This window comes from Gorilla gorilla, chromosome 5, assembly GCF_029281585.2.
Source record: "Gorilla gorilla gorilla isolate KB3781 chromosome 5, NHGRI_mGorGor1-v2.1_pri, whole genome shotgun sequence".
NCBI classification, from domain to species: domain Eukaryota; kingdom Metazoa; phylum Chordata; class Mammalia; order Primates; family Hominidae; genus Gorilla; species Gorilla gorilla.
Genome location: NC_073229.2, coordinates 12,842,611 through 12,870,122, shown reverse-complemented (window position 1 = coordinate 12,870,122; position 27,512 = coordinate 12,842,611).

The window sequence follows — 27,512 nt, the reverse complement described above, 5'->3', positions numbered from 1 at the left end:
AATGGCGTTGTAGATATTTCCATCTTCATAGAGATTTCGGTGTAGATATTTCCGTGTTCATACAAATGGCGGTGTAGATATTTCCATGTTCATAGAGATGGGGGTATAGATATTTCCATGTTTATACCGATAGCAATGTAGTTATTTCCATGTTTATACAGATAGCGGTGTAGATATTTCCATGGTCATACAGATAGCGTTGTAGATATTTCCATGTTCATACAGATAGCGGTGTAGATATTTCCATGGTCATACAGATAGCGTTGTAGATATTTCCATGTTCATACAGATAGTGGTGTAGATATTTCCATGTTCATACAGATAGCGGTGTAGATATTTCCATGTTCATCTAGATGCTGGTGTAGATATATCCATGTTCATACAGATGGCTTTGAAGATATTTCCATGTTCATACAGATGGCGGTGTAGATATTTCCATGTTCATACAAATGGCGGTGTAGATATTTCCATGTTCATAGAGATGGCGGTGTAGATATTTCCGAGTTCATACAAATGTCGGTGAAGATATTTCCATGTTCATAGAGATGGCACTGTAGATATTTCCATGTTTATACAGATAGCAGTGTAGTTATTTCCATGTTTATAGAGATAGCAGTGTAGATATTTCCGTTGATGTACAGATAGCTGTGTAGATATTTGCATCTTCATACAGATAGCAGTCTAGATATTTCCATGTTCATACAGATAGCGGTCTAGATATTTCCATGTTCATACAGATAGCGGTGTAGATATTTCCATGTTCATACAGATAGCGGTGTAGGTATTTCCATGTTCAAACAGATAACGGTGTAGATATTTCCATGTTCATACCAATAGCGGTGTGGATATTTCCATGTTCATACAGATGGCGGTGTAGATATTTCCATGTTCATACAGATGGCGGTGTAGATATTTCCATGTTCGTACGGATGGCAGTGTAGATATTTCCATGTTCGTACAGGTGGCGGTGTAGATATTTCCATGTTTATACAGATAGCAGTGTAGATATTTCCATGTTTATAGAGATAGCAATGTAGATATTTCCATTGATATACAGATAGCTGTGTAGATATTTGCATGTTTTCATTCAGATAGCGGTGTAGATATTTCCATGTTCGTACAGATATCGGTGTAGATATTTCCATGTTCATACAGATAGCAGTGTAGATATTTGCATGTTCATACAGATAGCGGTGTAGATATTTCCATGTTCATTCGATAGCGGTGTAGATATTTCCATGTTCATACAGATAGCGGTGTAGATATTTCCATGTTCATACAGACAGCGGTGTAGATATTTCCATGTTCATACAGTTAGTGGTGTAGCTATTTCCATGTTCATACAGATGGCGGTGTAGATATTTCCATGTTCATACAGATGGCGGTGTAGATATTTCCACGTTCATACAGATAGCGGTGTAGATATTTCCATGTTCATGCAGATAGTGTTGTAGATATTTCCATGTTAATACAGATAGCGATGTAGATATTTCCATGTTCTTACCGATAGCGGTGTAGATATTTCCATGTTCATGCAGTTAGCGGTGTAGATATTTCCATGTTCATACAGGTGCCGGTGTAGATATTTCCATGTTTATACAGATAACAGTGTAGTTATTTCCATGTTTATAGAGATAGCAGTGTAGATATTTCCATTGATATACAGATAGCTTTGTAGATATTTGCATGTTCATACAGATAGCGGTGTAGATATTTCCATGTTCGTACAGATAGCGGTGTAGATATTTCCATGTTGATATAGATAGCGGTGTAGATATTTCGATGTTCATACAGATAACGGTGTAGATATTTCCATGTTCATACAGATGGCGGTGTAGATATTTCCATGTTCATTCAAATGGCGTTGTAGATATTTCCATCTTCATAGAGATTTCGGTGTAGATATTTCCGTGTTCATACAAATGGCGGTGTAGATATTTCCATGTTCATAGAGATGGGGGTATAGATATTTCCATGTTTATACCGATAGCAATGTAGTTATTTCCATGTTTATACAGATAGCGGTGTAGATATTTCCATGGTCATACAGATAGCGTTGTAGATATTTCCATGTTCATACAGATAGCGGTGTAGATATTTCCATGGTCATACAGATAGCGTTGTAGATATTTCCATGTTCATACAGATAGTGGTGTAGATATTTCCATGTTCATACAGATAGCGGTGTAGATATTTCCATGTTCATCTAGATGCTGGTGTAGATATATCCATGTTCATACAGATGGCTTTGAAGATATTTCCATGTTCATACAGATGGCGGTGTAGATATTTCCATGTTCATACAAATGGCGGTGTAGATATTTCCATGTTCATAGAGATGGCGGTGTAGATATTTCCGAGTTCATACAAATGTCGGTGAAGATATTTCCATGTTCATAGAGATGGCACTGTAGATATTTCCATGTTTATACAGATAGCAGTGTAGTTATTTCCATGTTTATAGAGATAGCAGTGTAGATATTTCCGTTGATGTACAGATAGCTGTGTAGATATTTGCATCTTCATACAGATAGCAGTCTAGATATTTCCATGTTCATACAGATAGCGGTCTAGATATTTCCATGTTCATACAGATAGCGGTGTAGATATTTCCATGTTCATACAGATAGCGGTGTAGGTATTTCCATGTTCAAACAGATAACGGTGTAGATATTTCCATGTTCATACCAATAGCGGTGTGGATATTTCCATGTTCATACAGATGGCGGTGAAGATATTTCCATGTTCATACAGATGGCGGTGTAGATATTTCCATGTTCGTACGGATGGCAGTGTAGATATTTCCATGTTCGTACAGGTGGCGGTGTAGATATTTCCATGTTTATACAGATAGCAGTGTAGATATTTCCATGTTTATAGAGATAGCAATGTAGATATTTCCATTGATATACAGATAGCTGTGTAGATATTTGCATGTTTTCATTCAGATAGCGGTGTAGATATTTCCATGTTCGTACAGATATCGGTGTAGATATTTCCATGTTCATACAGATAGCAGTGTAGATATTTGCATGTTCATACAGATAGCGGTGTAGATATTTCCATGTTCATTCGATAGCGGTGTAGATATTTCCATGTTCATACAGATAGCGGTGTAGATATTTCCATGTTCATACAGACAGCGGTGTAGATATTTCCATGTTCATACAGTTAGTGGTGTAGCTATTTCCATGTTCATACAGATGGCGGTGTAGATATTTCCATGTTCATACAGATGGCGGTGTAGATATTTCCACGTTCATACAGATAGCGGTGTAGATATTTCCATGTTCATGCAGATAGTGTTGTAGATATTTCCATGTTAATACAGATAGCGATGTAGATATTTCCATGTTCTTACCGATAGCGGTGTAGATATTTCCATGTTCATGCAGTTAGCGGTGTAGATATTTCCATGTTCATACAGGTGCCGGTGTAGATATTTCCATGTTTATACAGATAACAGTGTAGTTATTTCCATGTTTATAGAGATAGCAGTGTAGATATTTCCATTGATATACAGATAGCTTTGTAGATATTTGCATGTTCATACAGATAGCGGTGTAGATATTTCCATGTTCGTACAGATAGCGGTGTAGATATTTCCATGTTGATATAGATAGCGGTGTAGATATTTCGATGTTCATACAGATAACGGTGTAGATATTTCCATGTTCATACAGATGGCGGTGTAGATATTTCCATGTTCATTCAAATGGCGTTGTAGATATTTCCATCTTCATAGAGATTTCGGTGTAGATATTTCCGTGTTCATACAAATGGCGGTGTAGATATTTCCATGTTCATAGAGATGGGGGTATAGATATTTCCATGTTTATACCGATAGCAATGTAGTTATTTCCATGTTTATACAGATAGCGGTGTAGATATTTCCATGGTCATACAGATAGCGTTGTAGATATTTCCATGTTCATACAGATAGCGGTGTAGATATTTCCATGGTCATACAGATAGCGTTGTAGATATTTCCATGTTCATACAGATAGTGGTGTAGATATTTCCATGTTCATACAGATAGCGGTGTAGATATTTCCATGTTCATCTAGATGCTGGTGTAGATATATCCATGTTCATACAGATGGCTTTGAAGATATTTCCATGTTCATACAGATGGCGGTGTAGATATTTCCATGTTCATACAAATGGCGGTGTAGATATTTCCATGTTCATAGAGATGGCGGTGTAGATATTTCCGAGTTCATACAAATGTCGGTGAAGATATTTCCATGTTCATAGAGATGGCACTGTAGATATTTCCATGTTTATACAGATAGCAGTGTAGTTATTTCCATGTTTATAGAGATAGCAGTGTAGATATTTCCGTTGATGTACAGATAGCTGTGTAGATATTTGCATCTTCATACAGATAGCAGTCTAGATATTTCCATGTTCATACAGATAGCGGTCTAGATATTTCCATGTTCATACAGATAGCGGTGTAGATATTTCCATGTTCATACAGATAGCGGTGTAGGTATTTCCATGTTCAAACAGATAACGGTGTAGATATTTCCATGTTCATACCAATAGCGGTGTGGATATTTCCATGTTCATACAGATGGCGGTGTAGATATTTCCATGTTCATACAGATGGCGGTGTAGATATTTCCATGTTCGTACGGATGGCAGTGTAGATATTTCCATGTTCGTACAGGTGGCGGTGTAGATATTTCCATGTTTATACAGATAGCAGTGTAGATATTTCCATGTTTATAGAGATAGCAATGTAGATATTTCCATTGATATACAGATAGCTGTGTAGATATTTGCATGTTTTCATTCAGATAGCGGTGTAGATATTTCCATGTTCGTACAGATATCGGTGTAGATATTTCCATGTTCATACAGATAGCAGTGTAGATATTTGCATGTTCATACAGATAGCGGTGTAGATATTTCCATGTTCATTCGATAGCGGTGTAGATATTTCCATGTTCATACAGATAGCGGTGTAGATATTTACATGTTCATACAGATAGCGGTGTAGATATTTCCATGTTCATACAGATAGCGGTGTAGATATTTCCATGTTCATACAGACAGCGGTGTAGATATTTCCATGTTCATACAGTTAGTGGTGTAGCTATTTCCATGTTCATACAGATGGCGGTGTAGATATTTCCATGTTCATACAGATGGCGGTGTAGATATTTCCACGTTCATACAGATAGCGGTGTAGATATTTCCATGTTCATGCAGATAGTGTTGTAGATATTTCCATGTTAATACAGATAGCGATGTAGATATTTCCATGTTCTTACCGATAGCGGTGTAGATATTTCCATGTTCATGCAGTTAGCGGTGTAGATATTTCCATGTTCATACAGGTGCCGGTGTAGATATTTCCATGTTTATACAGATAACAGTGTAGTTATTTCCATGTTTATAGAGATAGCAGTGTAGATATTTCCATTGATATACAGATAGCTTTGTAGATATTTGCATGTTCATACAGATAGCGGTGTAGATATTTCCATGTTCTTACAGATAGCGGTGTAGATATTTCCATGTTGATATAGATAGCGGTGTAGATATTTCGATGTTCATACAGATAACGGTGTAGATATTTCCATGTTCATACAGATGGCGGTGTAGATATTTCCATGTTCATTCAAATGGCGTTGTAGATATTTCCATCTTCATAGAGATTTCGGTGTAGATATTTCCGTGTTCATACAAATGGCGGTGTAGATATTTCCATGTTCATAGAGATGGGGGTATAGATATTTCCATGTTTATACCGATAGCAATGTAGTTATTTCCATGTTTATACAGATAGCGGTGCAGATATTTCCATGGTCATACAGATAGCGTTGTAGATATTTCCATGTTCATACAGATAGCGGTGTAGATATTTCCATGGTCATACAGATAGCGTTGTAGATATTTCCATGTTCATACAGATAGTGGTGTAGATATTTCCATGTTCATACAGATAGCGGTGTAGATATTTCCATGTTCATCTAGATGCTGGTGTAGATATATCCATGTTCATACAGATGGCTTTGAAGATATTTCCATGTTCATACAGATGGCGGTGTAGATATTTCCATGTTCATACAAATGGCGGTGTAGATATTTCCATGTTCATAGAGATGGCGGTGTAGATATTTCCGAGTTCATACAAATGTCGGTGAAGATATTTCCATGTTCATAGAGATGGCACTGTAGATATTTCCATGTTTATACAGATAGCAGTGTAGTTATTTCCATGTTTATAGAGATAGCAGTGTAGATATTTCCGTTGATGTACAGATAGCTGTGTAGATATTTGCATCTTCATACAGATAGCAGTGTAGATATTTCCATGTTCATACAGATAGCGGTCTAGATATTTCCATGTTCATACAGATAGCGGTGTAGATATTTCCATGTTCATACAGATAGCGGTGTAGGTATTTCCATGTTCAAACAGATAACGGTGTAGATATTTGCATGTTCATACCAATAGCGGTGTGGATATTTCGATGTTCATACAGATGGCGGTGTAGATATTTCCATGTTCATACAGATGGCGGTGTAGATATTTCCATGTTCGTACGGATGGCAGTGTAGATATTTCCATGTTCGTACAGGTGGCGGTGTAGATATTTCCATGTTTATACAGATAGCAGTGTAGATATTTCCATGTTTATAGAGATAGCAATGTAGATATTTCCATTGATATACAGATAGCTGTGTAGATATTTGCATGTTTTCATTCAGATAGCGGTGTAGATATTTCCATGTTCGTACAGATATCGGTGTAGATATTTCCATGTTCATACAGATAGCAGTGTAGATATTTGCATGTTCATACAGATAGCGGTGTAGATATTTCCATGTTCATTCGATAGCGGTGTAGATATTTCCATGTTCATACAGATAGCGGTGTAGATATTTACATGTTCATACAGATAGCGGTGTAGATATTTCCATGTTCATACAGATAGCGGTGTAGATATTTCCATGTTCATACAGACAGCGGTGTAGATATTTCCATGTTCATACAGTTAGTGGTGTAGATATTTCCATGTTCATACAGATGGCGGTGTAGATATTTCCATGTTCATACAGATGGCGGTGTAGATATTTCCACGTTCATACAGATAGCGGTGTAGATATTTCCATGTTCATGCAGATAGTGTTGTAGATATTTCCATGTTAATACAGATAGCGATGTAGATATTTCCATGTTCATGCAGTTAGCGGTGTAGATATTTCCATGTTCATACAGGTGCCGGTGTAGATATTTCCATGTTTATACAGATAACAGTGTAGTTATTTCCATGTTTATAGAGATAGCAGTGTAGATATTTCCATTGATATACAGATAGCTTTGTAGATATTTGCATGTTCATACAGATAGCGGTGTAGATATTTCCATGTTCTTACAGATAGCGGTGTAGATATTTCCATGTTGATATAGATAGCGGTGTAGATATTTCGATGTTCATACAGATAACGGTGTAGATATTTCCATGTTCATACAGATGGCGGTGTAGATATTTCCATGTTCATTCAAATGGCGTTGTAGATATTTCCATCTTCATAGAGATTTCGGTGTAGATATTTCCGTGTTCATACAAACGGCGGTGTAGATATTTCCATGTTCATAGAGATGGGGGTATAGATATTTCCATGTTTATACCGATAGCAATGTAGTTATTTCCATGTTTATACAGATAGCGGTGTAGATATTTCCATGGTCATACAGATAGCGTTGTAGATATTTCCATGTTCATACAGATAGTGGTGTAGATATTTCCATGTTCATACAGATAGCGGTGTAGATATTTCCATGTTCATCTAGATGCCGGTGTAGATATATCCATGTTCATACAGATGGCTTTGAAGATATTTCCATGTTCATACAGATGGCGGTGTAGATATTTCCATGTTCATTCAAATGGCGGTGTAGATATTTCCATGTTCATAGAGATGTCGGTGTAGATATTTCCGAGTTCATACAAATGTCGGTGTAGATATTTCCATGTTCATAGAGATGGCACTGTAGATATTTCCATGTTTATACAGATAGCGGTCTAGATATTTCCATGTTCATACAGAAAGCGGTGTAGATATTTCCATGTTCATACAGATAGCGGTGTAGGTATTTCCATGTTCAAACAGATAACGGTGTAGATATTTCCATGTTCATACCAATAGCGGTGTGGATATTTCCATGTTCATACAGATGGCGGTGTAGATATTTCCATGTTCATACAGATGGCGGTGTAGATATTTCCATGTTCGTACGGATGGCAGTGTAGATATTTCCATGTTCGTACAGGTGGCGGTGTAGATATTTCCATGTTTATACAGATAGCAGTGTAGATATTTCCATGTTTATAGAGATAGCAATGTAGATATTTCCATTGATATACAGATAGCTGTGTAGATATTTGCATGTTCATACAGATAGCGGTGTAGATATTTCCATGTTCGTACAGATATCGGTGTAGATATTTCCATGTTCATACAGATAGCAGTGTAGATATTTCCATGTTCATACAGATGGCGGTGCAGATATTTCCATGTTCATACAGATGGCGGTGTAGATATTTCCATGTTCATACAGTTAGCGGTGTAGATATTTCCATGTTCATACAGATGTCGGTGTAGATATTTACATGTTCATACAGATGGTGGTGTAGATATTTCCATGTTCATACAGATGGAGGTGTAGATATATCCATGTTCATAGAGATGGCGGTGTGGATATTTCCATGTTTATGCAGATAGCGATATAGATATTTCCATGTTTATACAGATGGTGATGTAGATATTTCCAGGTTTATGGGGATGGCGGTGTAGATATTTTCATGTTTACACAGATGGCGGTGCATATATTTCCATGTTTACACAGATAGCATTGTGGATATTTCCATGTTTATGCAGATAGCAGTGCGGATATTTCCATGTTTATACAGATAGGCAGATATTTCCATGTTTAGACAGATAGCGGTTTAGATATTTCCATCTTAATACAGATGGCGGTGTAGATATGTCCTTGTTCGTACAGATGGCGGTGTAGATATTTCCATGTTCATACGGATGGCGGTGTAGATATTTCGAAGGTTATAGAGATAGCGCTGTAGTTATTTCCATATTTATAGAGAAATATGTGTAGATATTTCCATGTATATGCAGATAGCTGTGTAGATATTTCCATGTTCATGCAGATAGCGGTGTAGATATTTCCATGTTCATCCAGATGCCGGTGTAGATATATCCAAGTTCATACAGATGGCGGTGAAGATATTTCATGTTCATACACATGGCGGTGTAGATATTTCCAGGTTCATACAAATGGCGGTGTAGATATTTCCATGTTCATAGAGATGGCGGTGTAGATATTTCCATGTTCGTACGGATGGCAGTGTAGCTATTTCCATGTTCATACTGGTGGCGGCGTAGATATTTCCAGGTTTATACAGATAGCAGTGTAGTTATTTCCATGTTTATCGAGATTGCAGTGTAGATATTTCCATTGATATATAGATAGCTGTGTAGATATTTGCATGTTTCTGCAGATAGCGGTGTAGATATTTCCATGTTCGTACAGATAGCGGTGTAGATATTTCCATGTTCATACAGATAGCGGTGTAGATATTTCCATGTTCCTACAGATAACGGTGTAGATATTTCCATGTTCATACAGATAGTGGTGTAGATATTTCCATGCTCATACAGATATTGGTGTAGATATTTCCATGTTCATACAGATGGCTGTGTAGATATTTACATGTTCATACAGATGGCGGTGAAGATATTTCCATGTTCATACAGATGGCGGTGTAGATATTTCCATGTTCATAGAGATGGCGTTGTAGATATTTCCATGTTCATACTGATGGCGGTGTAGATATTTCCATGTTCATACAAATGGCGGTGTGGATATTTCCATGTTCATAGAGATGGCGGTGTAGATATTTCCATGTTCACAGAGATGGCAGTGTAGATATTTCCATATTTATAGAGATAGCAGTGTAGATATTTCCTTGTTTATAGAGATAGTGGTGTTGATAATTTCAATTTTATACAGAGAGCAGTGTAGATATTTCCAAGTTCATACAGATAGCGGTGTAGATATTTCCACGTTTATAGAGATGGCGGTGCAGATATTTCCATGTTCTTACAGAGGACGGTGTAGATATTTCCATGTTTATATTGATGGCGGTGTAGATATTTTCATGTTTACACAGATGGCGGTGTAGATATTTCCATGTTTACACAGATGGCGGTGTGGATATTTCCATGTTTATGCAGATAGCAGTGTAGATATTTCCATGTTTATACAGATAGCGGTGCGGATATTTCCATGTTTATTCAGATAGCGGTGCGTATATTTCCATGTTTATACAGATAGTTGGGCAGATATTTCCATGTTTATACAGATAGCGGTGTAGATATTTCCATCTTAATACAGATGGCGGTGTAGATATGTCCATGTTTTTACAGGTGGCGGTGTAGATATTTCCATGTTCATACAGATGGCGGTGTAGATATTTCGAAGTTTATGGAGATAGCGCTGTAGTTATTTACATATTTATAGAGAAATCTGTGTAGATATTTCCATGTATATTCAGATAGCGGTGTAGACATTTCCATGTTCATACAGATAGCGGTGTAGATATTTCCATGTTTATACTGATAGTGGTGCGGATATTTCCATGTTTATAAAGAAAGTTGGGCAGATATTTGCATGTTCATACAGATAGCGGTGTAGATATTTCCATGTTCATCCAGATGCCGGTGTAGATATATCCATGTTCATACAGATGGGAGTGAAGATATTTCCATGTTCATACAGATGGCGGTGTAGATATTTCCATGTTCATACAAATGGTGGTGTAGCTATTTCCATGTTCATAGAGATGGCGGTGTAGATATTTCCATGTACATACAAATGGGCGGTGTAGATATTTCCATGTTCATACAGTTAGCCGTGTAGATATTTATATGTTCATACAGAGGGCGGTGTAGATATTTACATGTTCATACAGATGGCGGTGTAGATATTTCTATGTTCGTATGGATGGCAGTGTAGATATTTCCATGTTCATACAGGTGGCGGTGTAAATATTTCCATGTTTATACAGATAGCAGTGAAGTTATTTCCATGTTTATAGAGATAGCAGTGTAGATATTTCCATTGATATACAGATAGCTGTGTAGATATTTGCATGTTCGTACAGATAGCGGTGTAGATATTTCCATGTTCATACAAATGGCGGCGTAGGTATTTCCATGTTCATAGAGATGGCGGTATAGATATTTCCATGTTTATACAGATAGCAGTGTAGTTATTTGCATGTTTATAGAGATAGCAGTGTAGATATTTCCATTGATATACAGATAGATGTTTAGATATTTGCATGTTCATACAGATAGCGGTGTAGATATTTCCATGTTCATACAGATAGCGGTGCGGATATTTCCATGTTCATACAGATAGCGGTGTAGATATTTCCATGTTCATACAGATAGCGGTGTGGATATTTCCATGTTCATACAGATAGCGGTGTAGATATTTCCATGTTCATTCTAATAGCGGTGTAGATATTTCAATGTTCATACACTTAGCGGTGTAGATATTTCCATGTTCATACAGATGGCGGTGTAGATATTTACATGTTCATACAGATGGCGGTGTAGATATTTCCATGTTCGTACGGATGGCAGTGTAGATATTTCCGTGTTCATACAGGTGGCGGTGTACATATTTCCATGTTTATAAAGATAGCAGTGTAGTTATTTCCATGTTTATAGAGATAGCATAGTAGATATTTCCATTGATATACAGATAGCTGTGTAGATATTGGCATGTTCATAAAGATAGCGGTGTAGATATTTCCATGTTCGTACAGATAGCGGTGTAGATATTTCCATGTTCATGCAGATAGCGGTGTAGTTATTTCCATGTTCATACAGATAACGGTGTAGATATTTCCATGTTCCTACAGATAGCGGTGTAGATATTTCCATGTTCATACAGTTAGCGCTGTAGATATTTCCATGTTCATACAGATGGCTGTGTAGATATTTACATGTTCATACAGATGGCGGTGAAGATATTTCCATGTTCATACAGATGGCGGTGTAGATATTTCCATGTTCATAGAGATGGCGTTGTAGATATTTCCATGTTCATACTGATGGCGGTGTAGATATTTCCATGTTCATACAAATGGCGGTGTGGATATTTCCATGTTCATAGAGATGGCGGTGTAGATATTTCCATGTTCACAGAGATGGCAGTGTAGATATTTCCATATTTATAGAGATAGCAGTGTAGATATTTCCTTGTTTATAGAGATAGTGGTGTTGATAATTTCAATTTTATACAGAGAGCAGTGTAGATATTTCCAAGTTCATACAGATAGCGGTGTAGATATTTCCACGTTTATAGAGATGGCGGTGCAGATATTTCCATGTTCTTACAGAGGACGGTGTAGATATTTCCATGTTTATATTGATGGCGGTGTAGATATTTTCATGTTTACACAGATGGCGGTGTAGATATTTCCATGTTTACACAGATGGCGGTGTGGATATTTCCATGTTTATGCAGATAGCAGTGTAGATATTTCCATGTTTATACAGATAGCGGTGCGGATATTTCCATGTTTATTCAGATAGCGGTGCGTATATTTCCATGTTTATACAGATAGTTGGGCAGATATTTCCATGTTTATACAGATAGCGGTGTAGATATTTCCATCTTAATACAGATGGCGGTGTAGATATGTCCATGTTTTTACAGGTGGCGGTGTAGATATTTCCATGTTCATACAGATGGCGGTGTAGATATTTCGAAGTTTATGGAGATAGCGCTGTAGTTATTTACATATTTATAGAGAAATCTGTGTAGATATTTCCATGTATATTCAGATAGCGGTGTAGACATTTCCATGTTCATACAGATAGCGGTGTAGATATTTCCATGTTTATACTGATAGTGGTGCGGATATTTCCATGTTTATAAAGAAAGTTGGGCAGATATTTGCATGTTCATACAGATAGCGGTGTAGATATTTCCATGTTCATCCAGATGCCGGTGTAGATATATCCATGTTCATACAGATGGGAGTGAAGATATTTCCATGTTCATACAGATGGCGGTGTAGATATTTCCATGTTCATACAAATGGTGGTGTAGCTATTTCCATGTTCATAGAGATGGCGGTGTAGATATTTCCATGTACATACAAATGGGCGGTGTAGATATTTCCATGTTCATACAGTTAGCCGTGTAGATATTTATATGTTCATACAGAGGGCGGTGTAGATATTTACATGTTCATACAGATGGCGGTGTAGATATTTCTATGTTCGTATGGATGGCAGTGTAGATATTTCCATGTTCATACAGGTGGCGGTGTAAATATTTCCATGTTTATACAGATAGCAGTGAAGTTATTTCCATGTTTATAGAGATAGCAGTGTAGATATTTCCATTGATATACAGATAGCTGTGTAGATATTTGCATGTTCGTACAGATAGCGGTGTAGATATTTCCATGTTCATACAAATGGCGGCGTAGGTATTTCCATGTTCATAGAGATGGCGGTATAGATATTTCCATGTTTATACAGATAGCAGTGTAGTTATTTGCATGTTTATAGAGATAGCAGTGTAGATATTTCCATTGATATACAGATAGATGTTTAGATATTTGCATGTTCATACAGATAGCGGTGTAGATATTTCCATGTTCATACAGATAGCGGTGCGGATATTTCCATGTTCATACAGATAGCGGTGTAGATATTTCCATGTTCATACAGATAGCGGTGTGGATATTTCCATGTTCATACAGATAGCGGTGTAGATATTTCCATGTTCATTCTAATAGCGGTGTAGATATTTCAATGTTCATACACTTAGCGGTGTAGATATTTCCATGTTCATACAGATGGCGGTGTAGATATTTACATGTTCATACAGATGGCGGTGTAGATATTTCCATGTTCGTACGGATGGCAGTGTAGATATTTCCGTGTTCATACAGGTGGCGGTGTACATATTTCCATGTTTATAAAGATAGCAGTGTAGTTATTTCCATGTTTATAGAGATAGCATAGTAGATATTTCCATTGATATACAGATAGCTGTGTAGATATTGGCATGTTCATAAAGATAGCGGTGTAGATATTTCCATGTTCGTACAGATAGCGGTGTAGATATTTCCATGTTCATGCAGATAGCGGTGTAGTTATTTCCATGTTCATACAGATAACGGTGTAGATATTTCCATGTTCCTACAGATAGCGGTGTAGATATTTCCATGTTCATACAGTTAGCGCTGTAGATATTTCCATGTTCATACAGATGGCGGTGTAGATATTTACATGTTCATAGAGATGGCGGTATAGATATTTCCATGTTCGTACAGATGGCGGTGTAGATATTTCCATGTTCATTGATATGGCGGTGTAGTTATTTCCATGTTTATGCAGATAGCGGTATAGATATTTGCATGTTTATACAGATGGTGGTGTAGATATTTCCATGTTTATAGAGATGGTGGTGTAGATATTTCCATGTTTGTATGGATGGCAGTGTAGATATTTCCATGTTCATACAGGTGGCGGTGTAGATATTTCCATGTTTATCCAGATAGTAGTGTAGTTATTTCCATGTTTATAGAGATAGCAGTGTAGATATTTCCATTGATATACAGATAGCTGTGTAGATATTTGCATGTTCGTACAGATAGCGGTGTAGATATTTCCATGTTCATACAGATAGCGGTGTAGATATTTCCATGTTCATACAGTTAGCGGTGTAGATATTTCCATGTTCATACAGATGGCGGTGTAGATATTTCCATGTTCATACAAATGGCGGCGTAGGTGTTTCCATGTTCATAGGGATGGCGGTGTAGATATTTCCATGTTTATACAGATAGCAGTGTAGTTATTTGCATGTTTATAGAGATAGCAGTGTAGATATTTCCATTGATATACAGATAGATGTGTTGATATTTGCATGTTCATACAGATAGCGGTGTAGATATTTCCATGTTCATACAGATAGCGGTGTAGATATTTCCATGTTCATACAGATAGCGGTGTAGATATTTCCATGTTCATACAGATAGCGGTGTGGATATTTCCATGTTCATACACATAGCGGTGTAGATATTTCCATGTTCATACTAATAGCGGTGTAGATATTTCAATGTTCATACACTTAGCGGTGTAGATATTTCCATGTTCATACAGATGGCGGTGTAGATATTTACATGTTCATACAGATGGCGGTGTAGATATTTCCATGTTCGTACGAGTGGCAGTGTAAATATTTCCATGTTCATACAGGTGGCGGTGTACATATTTCCATGTTTATACAGATAGCAGTGTAGTTCTTTCCATGTTTATAGAGATAGCAGTGTAGATATTTCCATTGATATACAGATAGCTGTGTAGATATTTGCATGTTCATACAGATAGCGGTGTAGATATTTCCATGTTCATACAGACAGCGGTGTAGATATTTCCGTGTTTATACAGATAGTGGTGCGGATATTTCCATGTTTATAAAGAAAGTTGGGCAGATATTTGCTTGTTCATACAGATAGCGGTGTAGATATTTCCATGTTCATCCAGAAGCCGGTGTAGATATATCAATGTTCATACAGATGGGAGTGAAGATATTTCCATGTACATACAGATGGCGGTGTAGATATTTCCATGTTCATACAAATGGCGGTGTAGCTATTTCCATGTTCATAGAGATGGCGGTGTAGATATTTCCATGTACATACAAATGGCGGTGTAGATATTTCCATGTTCGTACAGATGGCGGTGCAGATATTTCCATGTTCATACAGTTAGCCGTGTAGATATTTCCATGTTCATAGAGATGGCGGTGTAGATATTTCCATGTTCGTACGGATGGCAGTGTAGATATTTCCATGTTCATACATGTGGCGGCGTACATATTTCCATGTTTATACAGATAGCAGTGTAGTTATTTCCATGTTTAAAGAGATAGCAGTGTAGATATTTCCATTGATATACAGATAGCTGTGTAGATATTGGCATGTTCATACAGATAGCGGTGTAGATATTTCCATGTTCGTACAGATAGCGGTGTAGATATTTCCATGTTCATGCAGATAGCGGTGTAGATATTTCCATGTTCATACAGATAACGGTGTAGATATTTCCATGTTCCTACAGATAGTGGTGTAGATATTTCCATGTTCATACAGTTAGCGGTGTAGATATTTCCATGTTCATACAGATGGCGGTGTAGATATTTCCATGTTCATACAAATGGCGGTATAGATATTTCCATGTTCGTACAGATGGCGGTGTAGATATTTCCATGTTCATAGAGATGGCGGTGTAGATATTTCCATGTTCATAGAGATGGCGGTGTAGATATTTCCATGTTTATACAGATAGCAGTGTAGTTATTTCCATGTTTATAGAGATACCAGTGTGGATATTTCCATTGATATACAGATAGCTGTGTAGATATTTGCAAGTTCATACAGATAGCGGTGTAGATATTTCCATGTTCATACAGATAGCGGTGTAGATATTTCCATGTTCATACCAATAGCGGTGTAGACATTTCCATGTTCATACATTTAGCGGTGTAGATATTTCCAAGTTCATACAGATGGCGGTGAAGATATTTACATGTTCATTCAGATGGCGGTGTAGATATTTCCATGTTTGAACGGATGGCAGTGTAGATATTTCCATGTTCATACAGGTGGCGGTGTAGATATTCCCATGTTTATACAGATAGCAGTGTAGTTATTTCCATGTTAATAGAGATAGCTGTGTAGATATTTCCATTGATATACAGATAGCTGTGTAGATATTTGCTTGTTCATACAGATAGCGGTGTAGATATTTCCATGTTCGTACAGATAGCGGTGTAGATATTTCCATGTTCAAACAGTTAGCGGTGTAGATATTTCCATGTTCATACAGATGGCGGTGCAGGTATTTACATGTTCATACAGATGGCGGTGTAGATATTTCCATGTTCGTACGGATGGCAGTGTAAATATTTCCATGTTCATACAGGTGGCGGTGTAGATATTTCCATGTTTATACAGATAGCAGTGTAGTTATTTCCATGTTTATAGAGATAGCAGTGTAGATATTTCCATTGATATACAGATAGCTGTGTAGATATTTGCATGTTCATACAGAAAGCGGTGTAGATATTTCCATGTTCATACAGATAGCGGTGTAGATATTTCCATGTTAATACAGATAACGGTGTAGGTATTTCCATGTTCATACAGATAGCCGTGTAGATATGTCCATGTTCATACAGTTAGCTGTGTAGATATTTCCATGTTCATACAGTTGGCGGTGTAGATATATATTCATGTTCATACAGATGGCAGTATAGGTATTTCCATGTTCGTACCGATGGCGGTGTAGATATTTCCATGTTCATAGAGATGGCGGTGTAGATATTTCCATGTTTATGCAGATAGCGGTATAGATATTTCCATGTTTATACAGATGGTGGTGTAGATATTTCCATGTTTGCAGAGATAGTGGTGTAGTTATTTCCAAGTTTATAGAGACAGCGTTGTAGATATTTCCATGTTTATACAGATAGCGGTGAAGATATTTCCATGTTTATACAGATAGCGGTGTAGATATTTCCATGTTTATACAGATAGCAGTGTATATATTTCCATGTTTATAGAGATAATGGTGTAGATAATTTCAATTTTATACAGAGAGTACTGTAGTTATTTATAAGTTCATACAGATATCGGTGTAGATATTTCCACGTTTATAGAGATGGCGGTGTAGATATTTCCATGTTCATACAGAGGACGGCGTGGATACTTCCATGTTTATTGGAATGGCGGTGTAGATATTTCCATGTTCGTACGGATGGCAGTGTAGATATTTCCATGTTCGTACGGATGGCAGTGTAGATATTTCCATGTTCATAGAGGTGGCAGTGTAGATATTTCCATGTTTATACAGATAGCGGTGAAGTTATTTCCATTTTTATACAGATAGTGGTGTAGATAATTCCATGTTTATACAGATAGCAGTGTAGATATTTCCATGTTTATAGAGATAGTGGTGTAGATAATTTGAATTTAATACAGAGAGCAGTGTAGATATTTCAAAGTTCATACAGATAGCGGTGTAGATATTTCCACGTTTATAGAGATGGCGGTGCAGACATTTCCATGTTCAAACAGAGGACGGTGTAGATATTTCCATGTTTATTGGGATGGAGGTGTAGATATTTTCATGTTTACACAGATGGCGGTGTAGATATTTCCATGTTTACACAGATAGCGGTGTGGATATTTCCATGTTTATGCAGATAGCAGTGTAGATATTTCCATGTTTATACAGATAGCGGTGCGGATATTTCCATGTTTATTCAGATAGCGGTGCGGATATTTCCATGTTTATACAGATAGTTGGGCAGATATTTCCATGTTTATACAGATAGCGGTGTAGATATTTCCATCTTAATACAGATGGCGGTGAAGATTTGACCATGTTTGTACAGATGGCGGTGTAGATATTTCCATGTTCATACAGATGGCGGTGTAGATATTTCGAAGTTTATAGAGATAGCGCTGTAGTTATTTCCATATTTATAGAGAAATCTGTGTAGATATTTCCATGTATATTCAGATAGCTGTGTAGATAGATCCATGATCATGCAGATACCGGTGTAGATATCTCCATGTTCATCCAGATGCCGGGGTACATATATCCATGTTCATACAGATGGCGGTGAAGGTATTTCCATGTTCATAGAGATGGCGGTGTAGATATTTCCATGTTCATACAAATGGCGGTGTAGATATTTATATGTTCATAGAGATGGCGGTGTAGGCATTTCCATGTTCATACAGATAGCAGTGTAGATATTTCCATGTTCGTACAGATAGCGGTGTAGATATTTCCATGTTCATACAGATAGCGGTGTAGATATTTCCATGTTCATGCCGATAGCGGTGTAGATATTTCCATGTTCATACAGTTACCGGTGTAGATATTTCCATGTTCGTACAGATGGCGGTGTAGATATTTACATGTTTATACAGATGGCGGTGTAGATATTTCCATGTTCGTACGGATGGCAGTGTAGATATTTCCATGTTCATACAGGTGGCGGTGTAGATATTTCCATGTTTATACAAATAGCAGTGTAGTTATTTCCATGTTTATAGAGACAGCTGTGTAGATATTTCCATTGATATACAGATAGCTGTGTAGATATTTGCATGTTCATACAGATAGCGGTGTAGATATTTCCATGTTCATACAGATAGCGGTGTAGATATTTCCATCTTCATACAGATAGCGGTGTAGATATTTCCATGTTCATACAGATAGCGGTGTAGATATTTCCATGTTCATACCAATAGCGGTGTAGACATTTCCATGTTCATGTATTTAGCGGTGTAGATATTTCCATGTTCATATACATGGCGAAGAAATTTCCATGTTCATACAGATAACGGTGTAGATATTTCCATGTTCATACAGTTAGCGGTGTAGATATTTCCATGTTCATACAGATGGCGGTGTAGATATTTCCATGTTCATAGAGATGGTGGTGTAGATATTTCCATATTTATACAGATAGCAGTGTAGTTATTTCCATGTTAATAGAGATAGCAGTGTAGATATTTCCATTGATATACAGATAGCTGTGTAGATATTTGCATGGTCATACAGATAGCGGTGTAGATATTTCCATGTTCGTACAGATAGCGGTGTAGATATTTCCATGTTCATACAGATAGCATTGTAGATATTTCCATGTTCATACAGATAACGTTGTAAATATTTCCATGTTCATACAGATAGCTGTGTAGATGTTTCCATGTTCATACAGTTAGCGGTGTAGATATTTCCATGTTCATACAGATGGCGGTGTAGATATTTTCATGTTCATACAGATGGCGGTATAGATATTTCCATGTTCGTACAGATGGCGTTGTAGATATTTCCATGTTCATAGAGATGGTGGTGTAGATATTTCCATGTTTATGCAGATAGCGGTATAGATATTTCCATGTTTATACAGATGGTGGTGTGGATATTTCCATGTTTATGGAGATGGCGGAGTAGATATTTCCATGTTCATACAGATGGCGGTGTAAATATTTCCATGTTTATAGGGATGGCGGTGTAGATATTTTCATGTTTACACAGATGGCGGTTTAGATATTTCCATGTTTACACAGACAGCGGTGTAGACATTTCCATGTTTACACAGATAGCGGTGAGGATATTTCCATGTTTATGCAGATAGCAGTGTAGATATTTCCATGTTTATACAGATAGCGGTGCGGATATTTCCATGTTTATACAGATAGTTGGGCAGATATTTCTATGTTGATACAGATAGCGGTGTAGATATTTCCATCTTAATACAGATGGCGGTGTAGATATGTCCATGTTTGTACCGATGGTGGTGTAGATATTTCCATGTTCATACAGATGGCGTTGTAGATATTTCGAAGTTTATAGAGATCGCGCTGTAGTTATTTCCATATTTATAGAGAAATCTGTGTAGATATTTCCGTGTATATTCAGATAGCTGTGTAGATATTTCCATGTTCATGCAGATAGCGGTGTAGATATCTCCATGTTCATCCAGATGCCGGTGTACATATATCCATGTTCATACAGATGGCGGTGAAGGTATTTCCATGTTCATAGAGATGGCGGTGTAGATATTTCCATGTTCATACAAATGGCGGTGTAGATATTTATATGTTCATAGAGATGGCGGTGTAGACATTTCCATGTTCATACAGATAGCAGTGTAGATATTTCCATGTTCGTACAGATAGCGGTGTAGATATTTCCATGTTCATACAGATAGCGGTGTAGATATTTGCATGTTCATACCGATAGCAGTGTAGATATTTCCATGTTCATACAGTTACCGGTGTAGATATTTCCATGTTCATACAGATGGCGGTGTAGATATTTACATGTTCATACAGATGGCGGTGTAGATATTTCCATGTTCGTACGGATGGCAGTGTAGATATTTCCATGTTCATACAGGTGGCGGTGTAGATATTTCCATGTTTATACAAATAGCAGTGTAGTTATTCCCATGTTTATATAGACAGCTGTGTAGATATTTCCATTGATATACAGATAGCTGTGTAGATATTTGCATATTCAGACAGATAGCGGTGTAGATATTTCCATGTTCATACAGATAGCGGTGTAGATATTTCCATGTTCATAACAATAGCGGTGTAGACATTTCCATGTTCATGTATTTAGCGGTGTAGATATTTCCATGTTCATACACATGGCGAAGAAATTTCCATGTTCATACAGATAACGGTGTAGATATTTCCATGTTCATACAGTTAGCGGTGTAGATATTTCCATGTTCATACAGATGGCGGTGTAGATATTTCCATGTTCATAGAGATGGCGGTGTAGATATTTCCATATTTATACAGATAGCAGTGTAGTTATTTCCATGTTTATAGAGATAGCAGTGTAGATATTTCCATTGATATACAGATAGCTGTGTAGATATTTGCATGGTCATACAGATAGCGGTGTAGATATTTCCATGTTCGTACAGATAGCGGTGTAGATATTTCCATGTTCATACAGATAGCATTGTAGATATTTCCATGTTCATACAGATAACGTTGTAGATATTTCCATGTTCATACAGATAGCTGTGTAGATGTTTCCATGTTCATACAGTTAGCGGTGTAGATATTTCCATGTTCATACAGACGGCGGTGTAGATATTTTCATGTTCATACTGATGGCGGTATAGATATTTCCATGTTCGTACAGATGGCGTTGTAGATATTTCCATGTTCATAGAGATGGTGGTGTAGATATTTCCATGTTTATGCAGATAGCGGTATAGATATTTCCATGTTTATACAGATGGTGGTGTGGATATTTCCATGTTTATGGAGATGGCGGAGTAGATATTTCCATGTTCATACAGATGGCGGTGTAAATATTTCCATGTTTATAGGGATGGCGGTGTAGATATTTTCATGTTTACACAGATGGCGGTTTAGATATTTCCATGTTTACACAGATAGCGGTGTAGACATTTCCATGTTTACACAGATAGCGGTGTGGATATATCCATGTTTATGCAGATAGCAGTGTAGATATTTCCATGTTTATACAGATAGCGGTGCGGATATTTCCATGTTTATACAGATAGTTGGGCAGATATTTCCATGTTGATACAGATAGCGGTGTAGATATTTCCATCTTAATACAGATGGCGGTGTAGATATGTCCATGTTTGTACCGATGGCGGTGTAGATATTTCCATGTTCATACAGATGGCGTTGTAGATATTTCGAAGTTTATAGAGATCGCGCTGTAGTTATTTCCATATTTATAGAGAAATCTGTGTAGATATTTCCGTGTATATTCAGATAGCTGTGTAGATATTTCCATGTTCATGCAGATAGCGGTGTAGGTGTCTCATTGTTCATCCAGATGCCGGTGTACATATATCCATGTTCATACAGATGGCGGTGAAGGTATTTCCATGTTCATAGAGATGGCGGTGTAGATATTTACATGTTCATACAAATGGCGGTGTAGATATTTATATGTTCATAGAGATGGCGGTGTAGACATTTCCATGTTCATACAGATAGCAGTGTAGATATTTCCATGTTCGTACAGATAGCGGTGTAGATATTTCCATGTTCATACAGATAGCGGTGTAGATATTTCCATGTTCATACCGATAGCGGTGTAGATATTTCCATGTTCATACAGTTACCGGTGTAGATATTTCCATGTCCATACAGATGGCGGTGTAGATATTTACATGTTCATACAGATGGCGGTGTAGATATTTCCATGTTCGTACGGATGGCAGTGTAGATATTTCCATGTTCATACAGGTGGCGGTGTAGATATTTCAATGTTTATACAAATAGCAGTGTAGTTATTTCCATGTTTATAGAGACAGCTGTGTAGATATTTCCATTGATATACAGATAGCTGTGTAGATATTTGCATATTCAGACAGATAGCGGTGTAGATATTTCCATGTTCATACAGATAGCGGTGTAGATATTTCCGTGTTCATACAGATAGCGGTGTAGATATTTCCATGTTCATACAGATAACGGTGTAGATATCTCCATGTTCATACAGATAGCAGTGTAGATATTTCCATGTTCATACAGTTAGCGGTGTAGATATTTCCATGTTCATACAGATGGCGGTGTAGATATTTACATGTTTATACAGATGGCAGTATAGATATTTGCATGTTCGCACAGATGGCGGTGTAGATATTTGCATGTTCATAGAGATGGCGGTGTAGATATTTCCATGTTTATGCACATAGCGGTATAGATATTTCCATGTATATACAGATGGTGGTGTAGATATTTCCATGTTTATAGAGATGGTGGTCTAGATATTTCCATGTTTACAGAGATAGTGGTGTAGTTATTTCCAAGTTTATAGAGACAATGTTGTAGATATTTCCATGTTCATACAGATAGCGGTGTAGATATTTCCATGTTCATATAGATAGCGGTGTAGATATTTCCATGTTCATACCAATAGCGGTGTAGACATTTCCATGTTCATGTATTTAGCGGTGTAGATATTTCCATGTTCATACAGATGGCAAAGATATTTCCATGTTCATACACATAGCGGTGTAGATATTTCCATGTTCATACAGTTAGCGGTGTAGATATTTCCATGTTCATACAGATGGCGGTGTAGATATTTCCATGTTCATAGAGATGGCGGTGTAGATATTTCAATATCTATACAGATAGCAGTGTAGTTATTTCCATGTTTATAGAGATAGCAGTGTAGATATTTCCATTGATATACAGATAGCTGTGTAGATATTTGCATGGTCATACAGATAGCGGTGTAGATATTTCCATGTTCGTACAGATAGCGGTGTAGATATTTCCATGTTCATACAGATAGCATTGTAGATATTTCCATGTTCATACAGATAACGGTGTAGATATTTCCACGTTCATAAAGATATAGGTGTAGATATTTCCATGTTCATACAGTTAGCGGTGTAGATATTTCCATGTTCATACAGATGGCGGTGTAGATATTTTCATGTTCATACAGATGGCGGTATAGATATTTCCATGTTCGTGCAGATGGCGTTGTAGATATTTCCATATTCATAGAGATGGTGGTGTAGATATTTCCATGTTTATGCAGATAGCGGTATAGATATTTCCATGTTTATACAGATGGTGGTGTAGATATTTCCATGTTCATACAGATGGCGGTGGAAATATATCCAAGTTTATAGGGATGGCGGTGTAGATATTTTCATGTTTACTCAGATGGCGGTGTAGATATTTCCATGTTTACACAGGTAGCGGTGTAGACATTTCCATGTTTACACAGATAGCGGTGTGGATATTTCCATGTTTATGCAGATAGCAGTGTAGATATTTCCATGTTTATACAGATAGCGGTGCGGATATTTCCATGTTTATACAGATAGTTGGGCAGATATTTCCATGTTGATACAGATAGCGGTGTAGATATTTCCATCTTAATACAGATGGCGGTGTAGATATGTCCATGTTTGTACCGATGGCGGTGTGGATATTTCCATGTTCATACAGATGGCGTTGTAGATATTTCGAAGTTTATAGAGATCGCGCTGTAGTTATTTCCATATTTATAGAGAAATCTGTGTAGATATTTCCGTGTATATTCAGATAGCTGTGTAGATATTTCCATGTTCATGCAGAAAGCGGTGTAGATATCTCATTGTTCATCCAGATGCCGGTGTACATATATCCATGTTCATACAGATGGCGGTGAAGGTATTTCCATGTTCATAGAGATGGCGGTGTAGATATTTACATGTTCATACAAATGGCGGTGTAGATATTTATATGTTCATAGAGATGGCGGTGTAGACATTTCCATGTTCAAACAGATAGCAGTGTAGATATTTCCATGTTCGTACAGATAGCGGTGTAGATATTTCCATGTTCATACAGATAGCGGTGTAGATATTTCCATGTTCATACCGATAGCGGTGTAGATATTTCCATGTTCATACAGTTACCGGTGTAGATATTTCCATGTCCATACAGATGGCGGTGTAGATATTTACATGTTCATACAGATGGCGGTGTAGATATTTCCATGTTCGTACGGATGGCAGTGTAGATATTTCCATGTTCATACAGGTGGCGGTGTAGATATTTCCATGTTTATACAAATAGCAGTGTAGTTATTTCCATGTTTATAGAGACAGCTGTGTAGATATTTCCATTGATATAAAGATAGCTGTGTAGATATTTGCATATTCAGACAGATAGCGGTGTAGATATTTCCATGTTCATACAGATAGCGGTGTAGATATTTCCCTGTTCATACAGATAGCGGTGTAGATATTTCCATGTTCATACAGATAACGGTGTAGATATCTCCATGTTCATACAGATAGCAGTGTAGATATTTCCATGTTCATACAGTTAGCGGTGTAGATATTTCCATGTTCATACAGATGGCGGTGTAGATATTTACATGTTCATACAGATGGCAGTATAGATATTTGCATGTTCGCACAGATGGCGGTGTAGATATTTGCATGTTCATAGAGATGGCGGTGTAGATATTTCCATGTTTATGCACATAGCGGTATAGATATTTCCATGTATATACAGATGGTGGTGTAGATATTTCCATGTTTATAGAGATGGTGGTCTAGATATTTCCATGTTTACAGAGATAGTGGTGTAGTTATTTCCAAGTTTATAGAGACAATGTTGTAGATATTTCCATGTTCATACAGATAGCGGTGTAGATATTTCCATGTTCATATAGATAGCGGTGTAGATATTTCCATGTTCATACCAATAGCGGTGTAGACATTTCCATGTTCATGTATTTAGCGGTGTAGATATTTCCATGTTCATACAGATGGCAAAGATATTTCCATGTTCATACACATAGCGGTGTAGATATTTCCATGTTCATACAGTTAGCGGTGTAGATATTTCCATGTTCATACAGATGGCGGTGTAGATATTTCCATGTTCATAGAGATGGCGGTGTAGATATTTCAATATTTATACAGATAGCAGTGTAGTTATTTCCATGTTTATAGAGATAGCAGTGTAGATATTTCCATTGATATACAGATAGCTGTGTAGATATTTGCATGGTCATACAGATAGCGGTGTAGATATTTCCATGTTCGTACAGATAGCGGTGTAGATATTTCCATGTTCATACAGATAGCATTGTAGATATTTCCATGTTCATACAGATAACGGTGTAGATATTTCCATGTTCATAAAGATATATGTGTAGATATTTCCATGTTCATACAGTTAGCGGTGTAGATATTTCCATGTTCATACAGATGGCGGTGTAGATATTTTCATGTTCATACAGATGGCGGTATAGATATTTCCATGTTCGTACAGATGGCGTTGTAGATATTTCCATGTTCATAGAGATGGTGGTGTAGATATTTCCATGTTTATGCAGATAGCGGTATAGATATTTCCATGTTTGTACAGATGGTGGTGTAGATATTTCCATGTTCATACAGATGGCGGTGGAAATATTTCCAAGTTTATAGGGATGGCGGTGTAGATATTTTCATGTTTACTCAGATGGCGGTGTAGATATTTCCATGTTTACACAGATAGCGGTGTAGACATTTCCATGTTTACACAGATAGCGGTGTGGATATTTCCATGTTTATGCAGATAGCAGTGAAGATATTTCCATGTTTATACAGATAGCGGTGCGGATATTTCCATGTTTATACAGATAGTTGGGCAGATATTTCCATGTTTGTACAGATAGCGGTGTAGAGATTTCCATCTTAATACAGATGGCGGTGTAGATATGTCCATGTTTGTACAGATGGCGGTGTAGATATTTCCATGTTCATACAGATGGCGGTGTAGATATTTCGAAGTTTATAGAGATAGCGGTGTAGTTATTTCCATATTTATAGAAAAATCTGTGTAGATATTTCCGTGTATATTCACATAGCTGTGTAGATATTTCCATGTTCATGCAGATAGCGGTGTAGATATTTCCATGTTCATGCAGATGGTGGTGTAGATATTTCCATGTTCATACAAATGGCGGTGTAGATATTTCCATGTTCATAGAGATGGCGGTGTAGATATTTCCATGTTCATACACATGGCGGTGTAGTTATTTACATGTTCGTACAGGTGGCGGTGTAGATATTTCCATGTTTATACAAATAGCAGTGTAGTTATATCCATGTTTATAGAGACAGCTGTGTAGATATTTCCATTGATATAAAGCAAGGTGTGTAGATATTTGCATGTTCATACAGATAGCGGTGTAGATATTTCCATGTTCATACAGATAACGGTGTAGATATTTCCATGTTCATACAGATGGCGGTGTAGATATTTCCATGTTTATGGGAATGGCGGTTTAGATAATTTCATGTTTACACAGATGGCGGTGTAGATATTTCCATGTTTACACAG